This window comes from Aulonocara stuartgranti (genome assembly GCF_965226115.1).
Source record: "Aulonocara stuartgranti genome assembly, chromosome: 9".
Classification (NCBI taxonomy): Eukaryota; Metazoa; Chordata; class Actinopteri; order Cichliformes; family Cichlidae; genus Aulonocara; species Aulonocara stuartgranti.
This window is the reverse complement of record NC_138960.1, coordinates 5,281,865-5,295,051: the sequence shown is the minus strand read 5'-3', so window position 1 is coordinate 5,295,051 and position 13,187 is coordinate 5,281,865. Positions and strand designations below refer to the sequence as shown.

General features: G+C 40.0%; 3 long non-coding RNA genes across 4 annotated transcripts; 2 read left to right on the top strand and 1 right to left on the bottom strand.

The window, feature by feature from the left end:
* Positions 1-225: 225 nt before the first annotated feature.
* On the top strand, positions 226-1,284 carry LOC309713722. Its single transcript, XR_014278658.1, has 3 exons — positions 226-407; positions 494-588; positions 708-1,284. It is a non-coding gene; the product is annotated as an uncharacterized lncRNA (long non-coding RNA).
* A 3,718-nt stretch (positions 1,285-5,002) lies between these two features.
* Positions 5,003-11,918, top strand: LOC309714900. 2 transcript variants are annotated; one of them, XR_014279081.1, is made up of 3 exons: positions 5,003-6,345; positions 8,292-8,667; positions 10,283-11,918. It is a non-coding gene; the product is annotated as an uncharacterized lncRNA (long non-coding RNA). The 2 variants fall into 2 exon arrangements; XR_014279082.1 differs by lacking the exon at positions 5,003-6,345 and having other exon boundaries at positions 8,021-8,472; positions 8,600-8,667.
* Positions 8,699-10,289, bottom strand: LOC309714902. The gene is made up of 4 exons (XR_014279083.1): positions 9,544-10,289; positions 9,337-9,388; positions 9,173-9,240; positions 8,699-8,954 (listed from the first exon to the last, which is right to left on the bottom strand). It is a non-coding gene; the product is annotated as an uncharacterized lncRNA (long non-coding RNA).
* Positions 11,919-13,187: the final 1,269 nt, after the last annotated feature.

Sequence of the window (13,187 nt, the reverse complement as noted above, 5' to 3'; positions counted from 1 at the left end):
ATGGTGAATAATATGAATTACACTAGTCTTCTTTTAAGGGATTTTATTAACGAGCCTTTATTTTCAATGTAATACAGGGTTTTCCAAGCCAAGACGATGGAGTTGACTGTGGGATCTTCATGCTGATGGTAATTTTTCTCTTGTCTTCTTGAGATTCAGAAGCTAATTTAAGCTTGTAAAAAAAATGACATTTTTATTTTTTCTTCCAAATAGTCTGCCCTGTACGTGGCACTGGATGCTTCATTTGACTATACTATAGTAAGTATTCTATTTACTTTCACAGCAATGGAGTCTTGAATCTTTTGAAAGTTGTTAAATATGTTTCATATTAATATTTTACAGTCAGACATGCCCTACTTGCGTAAATGGTGGTGCTTGCTGTTGATGGAGAACTTTGATCTCAGGAGGTATTTATATTTTGACTTCTGTTCTATGTTGTGTCAAAGTTTACACACCTTAACAATATCAACATTTTCTGTTAATCTCTGGCAAGCTATTTGCACACTGGAGAGAGGAAGCCAAAGCTGTGCTTGAAGGACAACACGTGCCCATTTTCAGACTGAAAAAGCACAAGTTCCAGGAAGTCAGGTCAGTATTCACTTTAAACAGTAGTGTAATTACATGGTTAGTGACATTTGAATAACTGTTAAAAAACTGTTCTGCAACAGAGAAATAACTATGTTTTTATCCCCATTTGCCTGACACAGGAGCCAGCAGTTGTTGAAGATCTGCGTCCTGCTGTGCAGTGGGTTGTCCAAAATAAGGCACTTTTCCGTGGACACGTAACAATGCCAAAATATCTGTCTTTAAATCAAGGGGACCAGCAGAGGGTCTTAAGAAACATGTCAGAGGAAGAAGACACTGGAGCAAGGGACTTGTTCCTCTCTGTTTTTCAGTTTGCAGAGGACATGGAGCTCTTTTTGAAAGCATGTGCTGATGAGCAGGGACTAAGGGTCAGTGCTATGTCTGACATGTAATGGACAAATGAAGGCACTGGCTGTGTTTGTTTGTTGGTTGGTTTGTTTGTTTGTTTAATATGTTGTTGTTGTTGTTGTTTTTTGTTTTGTTTTTTGCATAGTACAAAATTTCAATTAAACTTATTTCAAAATGTTGTTCACTTGATTCTATGTCCATACTTATAATAAAGGATTACAGTGTAACAGCATTAAATGTAAATGTAACAGCATTTTTTTAAACTTGTAATTTCAAAATAAAAAGCTTATTGTTGATATTAACAGTAAAGAATTGTAATCAATAATATTTTTATACATTTTAAACATTAACACTCTGGGCTCTATCCTGGCCATTTGTGGACACTTATTCTTTTTTTTTTTGACTACTGCACTGCAGTGGACCAAAAGAATGACACGGGTTTGATCTTAAGGATCTAATAGTTGTGTGTGTTGTGCATGACATTGCCACACAAATATGTATTTGCAAGATAGAGTAGAATAAATTATGACGCATGAAATATTACATAGGCTGCAGTGAATTTCTGTTGATACAGACTATTGAGCTTTGAGTTTCCCAGTCAAACTTAGCTTTGAAGCACATGCTAAAAACACTTTTACTCTTGTACATTTCATAACAAGACACCATAGCCAAAATATTAACAAAATATATATTATTAAAAAATTCAAAGCTGCAGCACATACAGCAACAAACACCGTTAGTAAATGTGTCCTGGAGTTTATGCAGGTGCAGAAAGTGCTGCTGCTGTAAGTAAGCCTAACATACGGTGGCCCCTAGAGACAAAGCACGTACAAACTCCAAAACACTTGCAAATTCCAAAACACATGCAAACTCCAAAACACTTGCAAACTAAAAAACACATGCAAACTCCAAAACACGTACAAACTCCAAAACACGTACAAACTCCAAAACACATGCAAAATCCAAAACACTTGCAAACTCAAAAACACGTACAAACTCCAAAACACATGCAAACTCCAAAACACTTGCAAACTCCAAAACACTTGCAAACTCCAAAACACATGGAAATTCCAAAACACAACGGAAGTGCTCCAGGACGCTAGGGGCAGTGTTGAGCTCGATTTGCAAAATAAACGGCAAGTTTGTCTGTATGGGACGGTCTAGTCTCCGTCGCGCTTCCCAGGTTGCCTAGCAACCATGATACTAACCGCTGGAAACGTGTCATATAACTTTGTTTGACAGAAATGAGGGAGAACATATTTTGTTCATTTGTTTGTTTGTTTCTACAAGAGCTTTGTGTGATTTGATAAGTATCTGAGGCTGAGACCACAGGACAGTAAAACATGATTTTTGGGCTTCATTTCTGTACTGAACAGTCATTTCAAGATTAGTTAGTAAATAAGAATTAGCTGATGTTGTTCATGAGACTAAAGTCATATCACTTTGGTAATGTAAATATAATATGGCCAATATTCTAGTTATTATATTAATCATTATTAGCTATTACAGCAGTGAACATGAACTCTGTGTCAAATACTGAGCCTCAGTACAGATTCAAGTTGCAGTTATTTATATGTCTTATCACCTTAAATCTTCACTCAAAGACAAGTATCTTTGACAGTGCATATATAGGTGTATCATATATAAGAGACAAATGTTGTTCCTTCAGTGTGTTGGCATTACTAAATTTGGCTCATTGCTTACATATATTTATAAAAAGAAAATGTACAAGCTGTGATAACTGTTACTGATAAAATGAAGAGTAGACTGATATATGAAATATTCCTTTATTGGGTGAGAAAATCGGACCATGTCATAACTGCTTTAAGTCATACAGAATAGATATCAGAGCCTTAAACAGGCTGACTTCTGCTAAATGGGTCAAACTGGGCAGAAAGTAAACAAACACATAACATCCTTATAGAATATGATGTAACACTATAGATCAACTTACCTCAGAATATATAAAGCATATAAACAATTACAGCAATATGATGCAACAAACACAGCAGCTACTGATCCAAAATACTCAAAGCTTCATAGAACTGAAACCAACATTTATTTTAGCTCCATTCTGCTGCTGATACAAACTTTAGGTTTCTGAACATTAAACTTGTTGCTGCCTTTCATAGTGTGTAACTTGAAGGCCCTGAGTACTTTCTCCCACACTGAAAACACTGGAATGATACAATTATTTGAACATTACCTAATAAGATTGATTCAGGACAGACAATTAGTTTTTCTAAACCTTCCTAGCAGTCCTTCACAAACAGGGAACAGTCTGTCTATTCTCTCCATCTGTTAGCTGCTGCTGGCTCTTCCTCCTCCTCTTCCTCACACACTGTTGAGTTTGTCCTGGTGGATCATCAGGGGTGCAAAGCCTCACAGATGATGTGCAGCAGTGTGTCCCTCAGTCTGTCTTCACTCTGGACACTTGAAGTTGTCACACATGGAAATCAAATGTGTGATAAGCTGCAGGATTCAAACACAAGTGTGACTTATAAACACATGTTCATACTTTTATTACACAATCAGAGAGAAAGAAACAGAGAGCGAGTACAGGACAGACAGACAGGTTAAAGTCTCAGGTGTATACACTGCTACAAAACAGCACAAAAGAAGGAGGATTTAGTGTTTGTGTTATTACGAAACAAGAAGAGTTCCCAGATGGTACAGTGAACACATGTGTGACTCCTGCGATTAAAGCATCTTTCTTTCAGCTTAACGAGTGAACCGTCAGCTCGTTCAAACACACGTTAAAGTCCGTTTGGCTCGACACCACCGAACAGAGGCAGCAATATAACATAGCTAACATTAACAGTGCAGTAAATCCTGCTTGTGCCGTGATATTCAGGACTGCAAACCGAGCAGCATCACTGACTTTCAGCTTGTTGTGTTTGTGGATATATGACTGACTTTAATTATCCATAAAATCATCACAATCTCTGTAAGATTAAGGTCGACTATATATATATATTTTTAAAGTAAAGGCTTTAAAACCAAGTTATTTCTGAAAGTACAGACATCGCTAATGTCACATAACTTTCCCGACATGTGGCCAACAATAATGGTTTAATGTTCTTCCTTATTAAACATTTGCACATAAATAGGTGACATAATATTCAGTACTTACTTCTGAAAGTTTACTCTTCCTCCGCTCCACTTCCACTGCTTTTTTCGGCAAAATTATCCACACCACCACCGCACTATGAAGTCTGGGATATGTTGGGCCATGAAGGCTACACCGACCCATCCTTAAAATTCAGGGAAATTAAGGACGCATTTGAGGGCCGCATTTCGTGCAGCCTTTGAATTGGGACAGCCTTCTCTTGTCGCTTTGACGTAATCGGCCTTAAAATGCAGCCTTTAAGGCTGCAAAACCCAAATCCGGTCATTGGTACTTCCTGGCTTGTGTAGTTACTAGGTAACAAAAGCTCAACACTGCCCCTAGCGTCCTGGAGCACTTCCGTTGTGTTTTGGAGTTTGCAAGTGTTTTTGAGTTTGCAAGTGTTTTTGAGTTTGCAAGTGTTTTGGATTTTGCAAGTGTTTTGGAGTTTGTACGTGTTTTGGAGTTTGCATGCGTTTTTTAGTTTGCAAGTGTTTTGGAGTTGGCATGTGTTTTGGAGTTTGCAAATGTTTTTGAGTTTGCAAGTGTTTTGGATTTAGCAAGTGTTTTGGATTTTGCAAGTGTTTTGGAGTTTGTACGTGTTTTAGTTTGCAAGTGTTTTGGAATTTGCATGTGTTTTGGAGTTTGCAAATGTTTTTGAGTTTGCAAGTGTTTTGGATTTAGCAAGTGTTTTGGATTTTGCAAGTGTTTTGGAGTTTGTACGTGTTTTGGAGTTTGCAAGTGTTTTGGATTTAGCAAGTGTTTTGGAGTTTGCATGTGTTTTGGAGTTTGTACGTGTTTTGGAGTTTGCATGTGTTTTGGAGTTTGCATGTGTTTTGGAGTTTGTACGTGTTTTGGAGTTTGCATGTGTTTTTTAGTTTGCACGTGTTTTGGAATTTGCATGTGTTTTGGAGTTTGCAAGTGTGTTGGAGTTTGTACGTGCTTTGTCTCTAGGGGCCACCGTACTAACAGCTTCCAGATCACTTATTTTTCTGGAAAGATGATAGGAAGGGCATCACTGCTGATTTCTACAGTCTCCCAGATCTTGGAATACAATCCCTTTGTACCATGAAACCACTTTGCAGTACTAGGAGTCCACTAAAACCTATAAAGAGAGTGATCCTGGAAGAAATGGGGCACACACTAGTGACCTCAACAATTGCAAGACAGCCTTTTCCCCGATGCTCAGATGGGGAAAAAAAGGAAGTTTCATGAAAACTTTATCACCGTTTTATCTGAAAAATTAATGGTAATATATAACCCTAACTGGCTATAAAGAGTAAAAAATTTAGATACAATTTTGATTTTGATGAAAAGGACTGGTGCTATTTTAAAGAGTCACGTCGGTAAAAATAGATAAATGTTTTAATTTTAGCATTTTGTGAACATACACAAAAAGTGGCCATTTTTGGCAACAAACAAGCTGAGAGAGTTTTATATTTTTTGCTCTCCTTGAACAAAAATAATAGTGCATAATAATCAATGTTGATGTTAATCAATTAGATGTCCCAGACACTACTATTAATAATACAGCAGTCCCTCGTTTATCGCTGGTGTTACGTTCTAAAAATAACCCGCGGTAGGTGAAATCCATGAAGTAGCCAACTTTATTTTTTTACAATTATTGTAGATGTTAAGACTGTAAAACCCCTCACTACATGCTTTATACACTTTTCTCAGACAGGCATTAACATTTTCACACTTTTCTCTTTTGTTTAAACACTCTTAGAGTTCAAACCTTCGTAGAAACATAAGTCCAGTATTATGGAATGAAACCAAAAGGTGCATTTGAGGGTGCAAAACGTTTCGTCGGCATTGTTGTGTTTGTTTGGGAGAAAACTTACAAACATACAGTACAGCACTTCAGAGTTACACTGCTAGCGATCGAAGATTTATGTAAATTCGACAAGCTAAATGCATTCTGTACTGTACAGCAGGAGTCCCCAACCTTTTTTGCACCACAGACCACTTTAATGTCAGACAATATTTTCAGGGAACGACCTTTAAGGTGTCGCGGATAAATACAACAAAAGAATAAAAAAAAAGAAACTGTGGTATTTTGTAAATATAATAATAAACGTGACTTGAGCTGTGCGCCAACAACAATGGCAGTGACATCCTCCTCTCTGCTTCTTAACGCTCTCTGGTCGCTATGGTAACGCGTAAATAGTTCTTTCAAAATAAGACACACAACTACAACCATACATTTCACACCGGAGGATCAACTGTCGCGGAACGGTACCAAAGGACTCACGGACCGGTACCGGTCCGTGAGTGTTTTGGAGTTTCCACGTGTTTTGTATTTTGTAAGTGTTTTGGAGTTTGCATGTGCTTTGGAGTTTGCATGTCTTTTGGAATTTACATGTGTTTTGGATTTTGTACGTGTTTTGGAGTTTGCACGTGTTTTGGATTTTGTACGTGTTTTGGAGTTTGCACGTGTTTTGGAGTTTGCATGTGTTTTGGATTTTGTACGTGTTTTGGAGTTTGCATGTGTTTTGGAATTTACATGTGTTTTGGATTTTGCAAGTGTTTTGGAGTTTGCATGTTTTAGATTTTGTACGTGTTTTGGAGTTTGCATGTGTTTTGGATTTTGTATGTGAGCATTTGCCCACTCAAGTTGGTTACAACGACGAACTGCAGTCAGGTCCAGACCCGGATGAGGACCACAAACATGCAGATAAGCTTCCCTGAGACAGTTTCTGCAGAAATTCTTTGGTTATGCAAACCGATTGTTGCTGCAGCTGTCCAGGTGGCTGGTCTCCACCTGGTCGACCATCCTGGAGGTGAACATACTGGATGTGGAGGTCCTGGGCTGGTGTGGGTTACATGTGGTCTGTGATTGTGAGGCCAGTTGGATGTACAGCCAAATCCACTGAAATGCCTTTGAAGATGGTTTATGGCAGAGAAATGAACATTCATAGGCAACAGTTCTGGTAGACATTCCTGCTGTCAGCATGCCAACTGCACGCTCCCTCAAAAGCTGCGACATCTGTAGCATTGTGCTGTGTGATCATACTGCATATTTCAGAGTGGTCTTTTATTGTGGGCAGTCTAAGGCACACCTGTGCAATAATCATGCTGTCTAATCAGCACCTTGACATGCCACACCTGTGAGGTGGGATGGATTATCTCAGCAAAGGAGAAGTTTTCACTAACACAGATTTAGACAGATTTGTGAACAATATTTGAGAGTAATGGGTCCTTTGTGTATGTAGAAAATATTTCGAATCTTTAAGTTAAGCTCATGAAAAATGGGAGCAAAAACAAAAGTGTTACGTTTATATTTTTGTTCAGTGTATATAGACTTACAAAAACCTTAATAACACAAACTCAAAAGATCTCAAAACATATCATGCCAGCCAGCCCACAGAATATTTTCCCGAAAGTCTTAAGTATCATCAAGATAAATGAAATGTGAGAGGAGCCTTTGTGTTCGTTTTGGTGAGCTGGGAATTCTCCCATGGACAGATGCTATTTGTTCTCAGTTGATTTCCTATTATTGACTCATGACTAGTAACCTTAACTAAAACAAGTGAGGGCTGGAGTTCTTCGGATCTTGTTTGGGTCTTTTGTGACCTCCTCTATTCGTTAATGTGATGTTGGAGTAATTTTGGTCCGTCACCCTCTCCTGGAGAGTGGCTCTATCTGTGGTTTACATGAGTAAGAAACTGTTTTGTAACCCTTTTAAGACTAATAAATGTTAGTGAATTTTCTTCTCATGTCTTCTTGGGTTTCTTTAGATTGTGGCATGTGTTGCTTTTTTGGATCTTTCCGTTTCTCACACTTTTTTGTTGTATTTAAGTTTTTTTTTTCTTTCTAAAAAATATGATTGATCACAGTTAATTCAAGCTTTAAGAAGTGGGGGATAATTAGTTGTTCATACAGGGTCAGGTGGGTTTGTATATGTTTTTGTCATTAATTGTCACGGCCCAGCGGCACGAGGTAACTGAGATGGACACAAGTGCAGAAACCAAACAGACAGTAAATTAACAAAAGGTTTATTTCCCCTCACAATAAACACAAGCAAAAAACAAAACGACGCCACCACACTAGAGGCACGCAGTATAAACTATGTTAACTAAGGGTGACCTAGACAACTCTAGGATGTCGCTGAACAGCTGAGGCAGAGGGGAGGTGGAGGCTGACTGTGAAGTGGCCGGGCACTGTAATGAGAGGAGAGCACAGTCAACGGGATCCAGCAGATGATCAGCGATCCTCCACAATTAAACTGAGTTGCCTTACTGGGTTTCAGGTGGGGAAGACAGGTGGGGCGGAAGGCCCGGATGCGGTTGAGGTGAGGGGGAGGCAGGCAAGTGAGTGGCGGGCCAGTTGGCAACGTCGTACCAGCAGCAGGTAGCCCAGGTCCAGGAAAGCAGGGATGAGGGAGGCGAGACCTCCACTCCAGGAGCTACCTCTGGGGACAAGAAAAGCAGGTAAGTTGTCTCACGGGTTCTGGACAAAACAATCATGCTCCACTAGACTAACATGGGATAGCAGATACTCAGACGATGATCGGTTGAGTGCGCAGGTCTTATATTCTGCCGGCATAATTGCCCACAGGTGGTCAGCCAGGGAGGAGCAACCGATCTCCGCCTACAAGAGGAGGAGTCGCTGTAGGAGACCTGCAGGTACCCGCCCGGACCATGACAATTAATATTTTAATTGAGCATTTAAAAAGTTAATTTTTAAAAGTTCTATGTTTGTTTTTTTAATTTGCTTATTGTCTAAAAAATTATTTGATGATCTAAAACAGGTCAGTCTGACAAAATTTGCAACCCCCCCCCAAACTGCGTTATCTGGCATCTGTGTGCAATATACTGCTGCTCCAGTTCGCACGGTGGTCCACACAGGTCAGGAAAAGTTGCATCTGTTGACCTTCTATTGGCTTTCTTGTTGTCAACTCTTTCCTGAGGTTCTATAGGGATTTTAACAGGTTTCAGACAAAACACTACATAGAATGCATATTAAATGCATACAAATGCAAGAAAAATAAGCACTATTTATAAAAGGAAATTAATTTGAAACAGCATGTAACAAATTCGTTTATGAGCCATCAACTACAACAAGATAATGAATGCAAGATTATTATTTCACCTATATATGACAATCACTATTCAAAATAAGAAATTTTACCAGTGTCACCAGACATTGAAGGTGCTGGGTTCAACACGTTTCTGTGATTTCTATGCACACCTGTGGGGCTAGGTACACAAAGAAAAGAATATACACACACAGATAGGAACAAATCTAACATGTAACAGGTAGCGTTCTGGTCATGAGACAATGCATGTACTTACCTACGACAGCTTGACCCAGTGCCGACAATGAGATATTGATCTGTGTGTTTCTCTGCCATGGAGCACGATGGAAAAACATTAAAATAAGAAGGAATGTTGTTGTAACGCAAAAAAAGTGGCAACATGATCATTGTAAGAAAACTAGACGATTCCTAGAATTATGAAATCACTAATGGCAAATTTATTTAAGAAAGACTCTGTCCCAACCTTTGCGATCAACTTGCAAGACTTCCACGGTATCCATGCGTGTTTACGGCTACTGTGGAGGTCACGTGCTTCCGGCTACTGTGGAGGTCACGTGTATCCGGTTACTGTGGAGCTCCACAGTGGCTGCAGCCAGACCCTTCTCAACACATGGGCTGTATGGGATGGTCTAGTCTCCGTCGCGCTTCCCAGGTTGCCTAGCAACCATGATACTAACCGCTGGAAACGTGTCATACAACTTTGTTTGACAGAAATGAAGGAGAACATATTTTGTTCATTTGTTTGTTTGCTTCTACAAGAGCTTTGTGTGATTTGATAAGTATCTGAGGCTGAGACCACAGGACAGTAAAACATGATTTTTGGGCTTCATTTCTGTACTGAACAGTCATTTAAGATTAGCTAGTAAATAACAATTAGCTGATGTTGTTCATGAGACTAAAGTCATATCACTTTGGTAATGTAAATATAATATGGCCAATATTATAGTTATTATATTAATCATTATTAATCTGTGTCAAATACTGAGCTTCAGTACAGATTCAAGTTGCAGTTATTTACATGTCTTATCACCTTAAATCTTCACTCAAAGACAAGAATATAGGAATGACTGCCAAATTTATTTGCCACTGCAGCAGAAGGATGGCATCTGAATAAAACCTCTCTTGACATGCCTAGATGACATTAAAGTATGGTTGGCTTGTTTGTATCTGTGTGTGCCTGTATGTCTGTGTCTATATGTCAGGTTGGGTGTCAGGCGCCACCTCTCTGGGGACATCTCAGGCCCTCCAAGGTTTGGAGGTCTATCTCCCCCCACCACCACTTCCCCTGCCAGTGGCGGACTCCCTCAGACATCGGTGCGTTGGTGGTTCTTTGTGTCCGGGGATGGGCGTCCAGGTACACACCGGCTCACTCCTTGGCGGCTGCTTATCGGGGCCTGGAGCCTGGGGCTCGCTCGGGCCACTTCGGAGGCGGGGTGCCCCCGCCCTCTCGGCCTGGGGCTCGGTCACTCAGGCACGGCTGGCTGCCGGCGGAGCTCACGGGCGCGTCACTGCAACTCCCCCTGGCTTCTGCTCCGCGGTTGCTGAGTGAGCCCTCATCTGGGACTCTCCTCAGCTCTTTCTGGGACAGTGGCGCAGCTGCCCCTCTGTTGGTCTTCCTTGGTCTCTTGTGTTCTGGGGGCCTCTGGATGTCTGGAGTTTTGATCTCCTCCATACCTGCTTCATGCCCTGGAGGACGGGGCTGTGGCCCCACCACACCCTCTAGCAGATCATTACATAAAGGAACCTTTTTAAAAAAAACAAGCGCGTCCATGCTCACAGGTGTACACACGGGTGATCACACCCACAAACTACACCCTTTTTGGCTCCTACCTCAAAGCACACTGTGTTCTGTTAATGTTTAATATTTAGTATTTACTGTCATATTCCCATATATCATTGTGATGTTGTTTATTCTATTACTCTTGTTCTCTTCTGCTTGTTTTCTTTTTTCTTTCTCTGCTCATTCCGTTGGTTTTTGGTTTTTGCCCTTCTCCCCCGTCCCTCTTCTCAGCTGTTTCTCTTTCCCTCTTTCTTTCTCCCCTTCTTTCCCCCAGTCAAGTCTGTCCCGTATTCAGCAAGTGAAAATAAAATAAACAATAAAAGGTGAATCAAATGGACCATTACGGCAAGGCTGGGATGGTCAATTTGGTAAAGTAAATCCGTTGGGCATCTTTCTTTGCCTTTAGACAACAATTCTGATGGCAAAAAAGAGCCAAACGGGACAGGCAGAAAGAAAAAAAAAAAAAAAAAAGCTTTGTTGGCTCTAAACTTTTTAAATTTGAATGAAAAGAAAACAGATTTGTTGGTGTTTGGACCCAGTGGCCCCTGTGAGTCCTCTTCTGTTGATATGGAACCCCTGGAAGTTTATTTTAAACCCCGTTGTTACTGCCCTTGGTTTTAAGTTGGACCAGTCCAGTTTTATCATTTAAGGCGACTGGCAAGAGTGAAATCTTTTCTTTCCAGGCAGCACTTTGAAACCGTGATCTAGGGCTGCTCGATTATGGCAAAAATGATAATCACGATTATTTTCACTGAAATTGAGATCTCGATTATTTGACGATATTTATTTAACCCTTTAAGACCTACCATAGAACCAAGTCCGCCAGAGCTTATATTATTTTTTTACATGTTGTAGTGCCATTTGTGGGAGCATTTCAAGTTGCTATACAACTGTTATAGCCCATATTTTAATAATATGTATGCATTAAGTCCATAGTAACTACATTAATTGCAAAAAAGTGCAATAAACTACAAAACAATTGAAAATCGTTTTTGTTTTTTTAACATATATTTCTACTTGGAGAAATTTAAGAGTTTTATCCCTCAAAACTTTAAATACAAAAAAGTTGCAAAAAAATAGTTTACAACAACAGGAAATTTATTTTGAGTGTCTTCATAGTTTTATTTTGGAGATACATAAATTTTTATATACTGCAGGAAAAACGAAAAAAACAATCATATGATGCAAATTTGCAAAGAAAACAGCAGGTGCATCAAAATAAACTATTTCCAGCAGTGCAATTCGAGTTCTAAGCATCTCAGAAACTATTCAGAAAAGTCAAACATGACCAGTATAGGTTTTTAAGGCCTACAAGTAAAAAACTACATTTCCGTGAAAATGAGTCACTTCCGGTTTCGGCCAGCAAATTGCAGACATGTGATAGTTCGCGCTGACGTCTGTTTCACTGTGGGAAGTGTTACGAACAGCTGATCGGATCGGCAAAGCGTGTTTCTGGAATATTATGTTTTTGTTCCTGCAAGCACTTTTTATGCAATATTTGCAAAGCTTTATGTGGAAGGAAACCGTGGCCGAGGACAAGCTGATGGCATAAGATGTAAGTACAACTCCTCCGGTTTCATATGCAAAACAAATTATTGCGCTAGCTTACACGGTTCAGGTTCTACAGGGATTTAAAAATAGTTACACAAAACGGAGCGTGCTGCTCTGACCGGCTTTAAAGGGTTAACAATGACTTTAAAAAATAATATAAAATAGTGTGCAACACCACTGAAGTTTTTTTTACCTCTCTTTTCAGCCAACGGCAGTCACTCTCCTCTCCAAATAACTTCTGCTTAGCTTTCCGAGCTTCCCTCGGGTCCTCTTAATCAGCGGTCTCCGACCTTTTTTGCGCCACGGACCGGTTTATGCCCGACAATATTTTCACGGACCGGCCTTTAAGGTGTCGCGGATAAATGAGGGAGGGGCTAATAATCGGCTCAGTCATTTCTAATGATCGTTGAAAGCCCAGATCGTAATCGTGATTAAAATTCGATTAATTGAGCAGCCCTAGCTCCAGTAATAGCTGCCCACAGTTAACATTCCTATTTTGTAGATCTGCAGTCTGCATTGAGCGGATGGCAAGGGTGTGAGATTTATCGTCAGGAAGCAGTGGTTAGGATCCCGTTTGGACATTTGTCTGTCCACAGAGATTGAGAAATGAACTAGTGTGGTGTTATGAGGAGCTATACTTGCCTGTGGTGCTGGAGAGACTTGTTGAGCTTCTTTCCTTCCCTGAACTATAGCTAGTGACCAAAAGAAGGAGATAACAGATACAAGAGACGAAATTGGCTTTCTTTTAAAGGATGTCTCACAGACTTAGTGCAAGC